At 39.7% G+C, this 8,548-nt stretch overlaps 1 long non-coding RNA gene across 1 annotated transcript; it reads right to left on the bottom strand.

Moving 5' to 3' along the window:
- Positions 1-2,899: 2,899 nt before the first annotated feature.
- On the bottom strand, positions 2,900-6,483 carry LOC138827085 (uncharacterized). Its single transcript, XR_011371949.1, has 4 exons — positions 6,400-6,483; positions 4,273-4,461; positions 3,265-3,381; positions 2,900-2,965 (listed from the first exon to the last, which is right to left on the bottom strand). It is a non-coding gene; the product is annotated as an uncharacterized lncRNA (long non-coding RNA).
- Between the last annotated feature and the right edge of the window lie 2,065 nt (positions 6,484-8,548).

Here is an 8,548-nt window from a genome sequence, read left to right as displayed (position 1 = left end):
GTCTCATCAACCCTGAGTTTGAAAGAGGAACACTCACTTTTTTTTGTTGGTTGTGGGGCTTGAACTCTGGGCTTGGGTGATATCCTTTAGCTCTTCAGTTAAAGGCTATCACTCACCCACTTGAGCCACAGCGCCACTTCCGGTTTTCTAGTGGTTTATTGGACATAAGAGTCTCATGGACTTTCCTGTCAAGGCTGGCTTTGAACTATGGTCCTCAGATCTCAGCCTCCTGAGTAGCTAGGATTACAGGCATGATCCACTGGCACCTGGCTTAGGAACATTCACTTTTTAAAAAGAATATCCAGCAACTGCTCCATTGTCTCCCACTCTCTATAGTGGTAGAGGAAGTTTCCAATATAGAAGGGATCACCTTTCTGGTAGTCAGGGACCAGGTCCATTACCAGCATTTCCAGCAAGCCTGAGTCCAGGATCCATATGTTATAAGGCACATTCAGGGTTTGGGCTGTTTCATTGTCACACTGAGGTGGTAAAAAGAATGGATCTTTGAAATGTGAAAGTGGGAGTACCCTTCAAATTGAGTAATTGTAATAGAGTGGATTGAAAAGTACACAGTAAATATTTTCTCAGTATACACATATAAAAGCACACAAGAAGAAGTTTCTAATGTGGGCTGGATGAGATTAGATAGGTTTCCTGTTATAGTTATACTTGCCTGAGTTGCCTTATGATTCCCTTGGTTTCTTCTTATAAAAAAGGCCTGAGACATTGGATTCGTGATTTGGCACTGATCCAAAGTCTGCAGCATTGAGTGAGGCACTCATACCTCTCATGCCTGAGAGCTGAGTCTCTTGAACTTTGAAAACAACACAAGAACATCTTTCTTGTTCCTGCACCACAGGCCAAGTGAGCTGGCTTGTGCTGAATGTCAGTTACAGTTGCTTGGCTCTCATAGTTCTATATTCTATTCCATTGTGAGGTAGGTAGTGTCATTTCTCAGAGCCCAATGATCTAAGCTGTTTGGTCACATAAGACCATCCCAAAGACAAACTGGAGACTGAAATCTCCCCTCTCACATCACTATATCCACATGTGGACATTGTCAATTCCCAACATCCTCAGCTAAGCCTAGATACAGGCATGGTCTCAGCCTCAAGGAGCCCTTCCTAGGTCAGATCCAAGCCTTATTTGTCACTATTTCTCTCATAATGCAAAAATCATTTTGGATCTCATGGCCCTCTCAGCCTGTCATGTGCTTCTTGCATCTATTTTTGACATCTACTTCCTAGGACATTGTAAGGTTTTTGTTTCCTAATCTGTTTGCTCTTGATGCCCCTGTGTGCTGTCATCTGGAAAAAAGGCAAGTACTTAGAGGTGGGAAAATCAAACAAGTATTGAAAAACAAACATTACACATATAGTCAGACATTTTTACAAGTGTTCATTCTTGTAAGATAAAAGACTATTTTTGATAATTTTGTCATATTTTATGAGAGAGGGGAAGGGGAGAAGGGAAGAGGTGCTGCATTGTCTTCTCATAATTCAATGATTATTATTTAAAAATACTATAGTTGAAGGAATGTACTATTTAAAGATAAAAGCTGTGCTCCTGTTCTTTTTATAAGCTAGTCATTTATAAAGTATTCCTCACTAAAGTCTTGTCATCTGTGTCCCATGAACTATCCTCCTCCTTCAAAATAATCAAGGAAAACCTTCACAAATAAGTGGACTGTTGTCCAACCCCTGGATAAGAATTTAAGGTACAATATTGCCTGCAATTTTGTTTGTGTACATGTGTGTGAGAGTGTGTGTGTATGTGGGTGAATGTGTGTCTGTGCATATGTGTGTTTTAGGGCTTGTTCTCAGGGGCTATATGACAATCCCGAGTGTTTTTCCCTTGCGTGTAGTGCCCTACCAATTGTGCTACAGTTTCACTGCAAGTTTTCTGTACTGAACTGGAGAGGAGAGACTCATAAAATTCCCTGTTCAGGCTGTCTGAAGTAAATCTCAGGTCTCAACCTCCTGTTAGCTAGAGTGATAATTATGTGCTTCCAGATCCTAGTAAGAAAGCATTGTTATTGGAGGCAGTGGGGTTGCAAGTTTCAGTCCACCTTCACCACACTCTATATTATTAAACAGCAACAATAAAACCCTATATCAAAATATAATAATAAGAGGTAATTAGAATAAAATTTAGTGATATAGTCTGCTGGCATCACTTTCAGGCACCCTTGGTCTTAATGTTTAGCATCACAAAACCAAACAAAATGAGATAATTACAGTAGACTCAACGAATTTTAATTCCATCTTAAAATAATTTCAAAATATTATAAGAAACAAGAAAGCATTCATACTTATAAGGAGAATGTAAAAAAGATAAAAGATGGCAGATTATGAAATGGAAAATTCTACACTGCAAGAAAATTATTGTCATGGTGAATATATGATGGTATTGTCACAGTGAATATATGATAATGTACTTCAGAGCAGCAATGGATAAATATATATTTACTACACATAGTCTAACTTGCCTCAATATCTATAAACTTTCAATCTTCTAGAACACATCATCATTGTATTCATGTTTATGGTATATTCTAAAATAACTAGCACAGTCAGGAGGTTACCAAAATACATTAGCTTCAATGTTTTAGGAGATTAACCTGCTAATTGTATTGACTTCTATATATTAAACATGTAGTGTGTTATCATTGTACTCTCTAAGTATGTACAAACACTACTTCAAAGTGAAATTGAATACAACAAGGTTTTGAAGGCATATGCCTGTAAAGCTAGCTATTTGGGACATCAGTTCAAGACCAGTGTAGTTTTTTCTGCAATGCTCCCCAACCACTGGCTCTGCGTGATGGAATACATCTATCATCCCAGGTTCATTGGGAGCTGAGAGCTGGAGGATTTCAATTTCATGCCATACTAGGCAAGAACTTCCACATGGCTCCATCTCAACCAAAGAAGGTTCAACACTGGCTAGTACCTATCACCCCCACCTAGGTGAAAATAAAAATAAGAGCAATGTAGTATAAGAAACAAACAATATCAAAACATGCCAATATAAACCATCATGAACAACACACACCTAGTGTTTGTTTCTCATACCTGTAATCCTAACTATAGCTAGGATTATATATGTGAGCCAGAGGCACCAAGCAGTTCATCATTTTAAAAATGACTATTGAAGCCAGGTGCCAGTGGCTCATTCCTGTAATCCCAGCTACTCAGGATGCTGAGATCTGAGGATCACAGTTTTAAGTCAGCTCAGGAAGAAAAAAACCCATAAGACTCTTACCTCCAATTAACAACTCAGAAGTCAGAAGTGTCTCTGTGGCTCAATTGGTAGAGTGCTAACTATGTTGAGCACAGAGTCTCACAGACAGTGCCCAGGCACTGAGTTCAAGCCCCACATCTGACAAAAAATAGATAAATAAACATTTAAATGTCTGAATTTTTTGTGAATTAAAATGATGGTGTTCATATGCAATTCTACAGACATCTACATATTTCATTATATTTGTGGTTAGAAAAAGTAGCAGCACTTGAATAATGGATATTTTTTCATAAACTAGGGCATACTGATCTCTAATTAGAGGAAATTGCTGGACTCATAGGTAGTATTTTTTGGTTGGTTTTTGTTTTGTTTATAGAACAGGATGAGAAACCTTATTTCTGCCAATGACCATTTGGATATGTATAACATCATCCACAGGCCATGCAGAATTAACAGTAAAGACATGACACAGTCAACTGGCAATAAACTTATTTGTGTTTATGCCATGTTCCCAATGATTTGTTTAGCTTATATGTCCCTATGGCCTACAGTTTCCTATTCCTGCCTTCCTCAAAATACAGCATATTCCACCGATTCAGATTTGAGCCAAGCAATATGTAGTATTAGTGCCAAGAGTTAAGGAAAGTTGTAACACAAACAGGGAAGGATGAAACCAACACTTTAGTAGCTGGACACTGGGGACTCAGGCCTAGAATACTAGCTACTCAGGAGGCTGATGATCTCAGTTCAAAACCAGATGGAGTGAGAAAATCTCTGAGACTCTTCTCTCCAATTAACAACCAAAAAGCCATAAAAGGAGCTGGGGCTCCAGAGGTAAAGTAGCCTTGATTACAAAAAACTCAGGGGCAACACCCAATCCTGAGTTCAAGCTGAAGGTCAGGAACAAAAACAAAAACAATCAACAACAACAACAAAAAAAACAGAAACTGGGAAAAAGCTCAGGAAAGGATGGCATTGTCTACAAGACAAGTGTACACATTACATGAATTGTGAAATCACTGTACACACCTTAGTAACAATTACATTTTAAAAAGAATGTGAGAAATCCCAAAGCCATGGGGCCTTATGATGTGCATCTGCTTTCCAGAATTTCAAAGTCCCATCATCTAAGCTGGTAGCACACAGGTTGTAGCTCAGGGTGATGAGAAAATAAGAAGCCAGAGATCCTTTCAGATTGTCCCACCAATTCTTCTATTACTGTAAGCAAAAAAAAAAAAAAAAAAAAAAAAAAGCAAAGCAAATAAATTAGACTTTAAGGTTAAACTAAGCTACTATTAAAGATTCCAGGCAGAATTATACGGTGCCTGCTTCAAGGCAAGAGTGAGGCCAAGCCCACAGCCTCCAGAGAGGCATGACTACCACTTGTCCAACACTGCTGTCCTCCCCGCCCCCAGAGTTTACCTACAAGTCCCAAGTCCCTGCCTTTCTTCTTGTAATTCTTCAGCCACTGGTTGTCTCATTTCTCATTGTCTGTTTAGGTGGGATTTGAGACTCCTTCCTCTCCTCACCCAGCCACCAGACCCCAGGGGCCAAACTCTGCACCTCACAGACACTCCCCAGAACCCAGCTGCCTTTGCAGTTGCTGCTTCCTGAGCCACTGGGCTACTGCCTCCTTCCTCCCTTCACCAGCCTCTGCCAGGGCCTCCCATCCTCTCCCTACCACCACCACCCCCAATCCCAGCTTGGCCTCCCCCGTGGCCACCCCTCCTCTCCACAAATCTCCCAGCCCCAACCCCAGCAGGATCACTGCTCTGGGGATACAACTGTGGGCCAGGCCCTGCAGAATCAAAGGTGCCACAGTGTGCAGCTGGCTGAGAACTGGAGACAGCATAGGTCTCTGATCAGTGTCTTTCACTTCACTTACACAATTATTAATTGTATTGATTTGGTATTTAAGTTTAGATTTCATAACTTCTTATTAAGCCTTTGCAGAAGAGCTGGTAGAAATATAGTCCCCAAATTCGGATTGTCTCTAGTTTAATTCTTTTGAGATTCAGAGATGTTTAAGTAGTTATAACAATCATGAACTCTCATTTTCATAGCAGATGCTATTCAGAAAATAATTGCTTATGCATCTGTTATCAATTATTTACAAGACTTGAAACTTTTAAAGTTTCAAATATTACAGGAAGATCTTTGATTCATGTTGAATGGATGTGAGTAGGTTGAGCTGTTGCATACATTCTTGTGTGTGTGTGTGTGTGTGTGTGTTTGTGTGTGTGTGTGTGTGTGTGTGTGTGTGTGTGTGAGTGAGTGTTTCTGTGTGTGTGTAGGGGGGGGTGTATGTGTATCATTGAAATCAAGGATAAGGATGTTGAGCCCTGGTCTGAACTTGTTTCCTTTTTCTGAGATATACATTATGGTGTTTCTTTGTTGGTGGTAGGCTCTGATTGCTTGCCTTTGCCTGATGCTCACATTCCAGCTGAATTTTTCAATTAAAGCTTCTTATTTAGTATTGAGCATATAGGGCTCTGATGTTGCTTTGTCTTTAGTCTGCCATCTAGGATCTTCTTTTCCTCTTTAAAAATTTACATTCAATATAAATTTTACCTCCTGACTGATTTTCCCTTTAATTTGCATTTTGAAAAAAGTATTATAAGAACTTTGATCTCTGTATTCATGAAGAAAAACCATTTTGAATTCTCTGTTTAATGTAACAACACCTGGACACATTTGTTAACACCAAGATCTTAAAATTTATTTTGTAGTTTTAGTTTAAAATGCCTCCTCCATGTTTACAGCATGAGGAGACAAACAATTTCTGGTAACAATGATAACAGTTTTATTCATTAAAATATCAGATAATTCATAATTTTGAATATGTATAGTGGCAAATAAACACATTTGGTAAATAGATTTGCTTGATAGATCCGTGCACAATAATACCACTCCTAAGGGCTGAAAAGGTGGATTGGTGGTAGACAGCTTATCTTGAATGCACGAGACCCTGGGTTTGATTCTGCAGCACCACCTAAGCAGAAAAGCTAGAAGAGGTACTGAGGCTCAAGTGGTAGAGCACTAATCTTGAGCTGAAGGGCTGAAGGACAGCGACCAGGCCCAGAGTTCACCACCAAAAACAAATTAAATAAATAAATAAAACTCATATCAAGTACATTAATTTCAAACGTTGATTACCATTTTAGTTAGGGGCAGGGTGCCAAGATATAGCAGACTTCTGTTGCAAAGCTTTAAGAAGGATTTCAACACCTGACAAGTACTAAAGACAAGAAGAAAAAAAATTAGCTCTGCCAACAACATATAGAATCACCACTCAAAGAGAAACCAGTACTAAGAATGAAATACTTTTCATAAAATTTCTTAAGAGATTCTGGCTCTATATTAATTATCATATAAGTTAACCTTCAAAATCTCCATCGATGGGCCTTAAGGGCACCTACAAAAACTGGAGGAGAGAATCATCAACCCAGATTTTTAATTTTGTAAATTAGGTAATGAGTTCATTTCTGGTTTGACAATCTCATCCCTTCATTTGCTCTCTGTCTCTGATTTTCCCTCCTGTCCCTGTCCACAGTGGTATAGTTCATTGTGAACATAATATCGACAGAGTAGAACTGAAACCAACCCAGCTTGACATATCCATTACATGTTTATCTGCAGTTAATCAGAAGAAATTGAGAATTGTGTGTTTCAACTGGTAGAGCTAGAACACCACCAGACTTCAATTGAAAACCTAAAGGACAGCGTCAATATTGTGATTTTTAAGAACCAATGCTGTCCCATACATAAACTCAGACTCCACACACACACACACACACACACACACACACACACACACACACACACACACACACACACACATACACACACATCTTAAAATAGATGTTAGTACTGAAATCCAAATAGTTTTTTTATTTTTATAAGTTTTATTTTTAGCTTTAATGAGGTTGACTTAATAGTTTCTACTAATGAGCCACAACTTAGAACTTTGTTATAATTTTACCCTGTCTGTATTCAGAGAAACATTCTCTGAATTTCTCCATTTCCAGCAATGATAAGTTTTCTCTCCTTGGTCCAGTTTCTTCTTTTGAGACTCAGTCTCTTAGACTTTTCTGTCTTGCATTGTCTGTAAGTTCATTGATCCAGTAGATCTCATCCATCCTAATACCTGGACAGAACCTGCCTTGGGAAAAGTGTTCTAAGCTCACCATGCAATGGAGGCTGTTAGTACTCACCCATAATCATTTTTTCTTCAGAAATGAGAAATTGGGGGCTGGGAAGGTGGCTCAGTGGTAGAGTGCTTGCCTTGCAGAAATGAGAGATTGTTAGGTCCAGGAATTCAGGGGAAGCACTCACTGTGTGCTATTTCATACTTTTTTGGGGAGGGGCACGGTCCGGTCCTGGGGCCTGAACTCTGGGCCTGGGCGCTGTCCCTCAGCTCTTCAACTCAAGGCTCGTACTCTACCACTTGAGCCACAGCGCCACTTCCGGCTTTTTTCTTTTTGCTTATGTGGTGCTGAGTAATTGAACCCAGGGCCTCATGCATGCAAGGCAAGCGCTCTACCACTGAGCCATCTTCCCAGCCTGATTTCATACTTTTTTTATTTAATGGCAGCTTCCACCTATTGTCTACTTTAAGCATTGTGTGAAGAGAAAGATTGCCCCTAAGAGACAGAAGTACTGTACTAACTGTTGCTCTCAAAACACAGGAGGAGGGAAAGAAGTTCTGAAGGAGCCATGTAGCCTAGAAACTGAGTTCTTAGAAACTCAAACTGCCTTTTATCTTACCTTCAACATAGAAAGTCAGAGATTGCAGTGGCTTGTAAGCTCCATTTATATTTCTGTGCAGGGGGTCCCTTCCCCTTTGCCCTTCTGACTGTTTACATCAGTGGCAGGTGTGAAGACGTAACAAGAACACCTAAAGTTTGGGCCTGGGATTAAAAACTCCATTTTGTGATTATAAACATTCCACCACTTCCTGAATTGAATCTGAGGGGCAGAAGAAAGTTAGGTTAGGAATTCGTATAATTACTTCTAAGTTTGCTATCTAAAATCATCCCTTCCTACCCCTCAGAATCCTATTTCCCAACTGTGTAGACACCCTTACACTCTGTTCTCCTGAAGCATTTGAGTGTGGGCCATCATCTGCTTCTTATGTGTACTGCTTTTCAAATGGAGAGTTTCTCCTAGGCTCAAAATGATTTCATTGATGAGGACACTGTGCAATAAGCTAAACTGGGTTTGTTCATGTGTTCATACCCGAGGGAGAACAAGTAAGGGCTAAGTAGTAGTCAGGGCTCACTTGCTGCCAGTGGTATTGCTCTGA

This window comes from Dipodomys merriami, unplaced genomic scaffold, assembly GCF_024711535.1.
Source record: "Dipodomys merriami isolate MVZ:Mamm:240054 unplaced genomic scaffold, mDipMer1.0.p SCAF_150, whole genome shotgun sequence".
NCBI lineage: Eukaryota > Metazoa > Chordata > Mammalia > Rodentia > Heteromyidae > Dipodomys > Dipodomys merriami.
The sequence above is the reverse complement of the archived record's forward strand: the minus strand, read 5'-3'. Positions and strand labels throughout refer to the sequence as shown.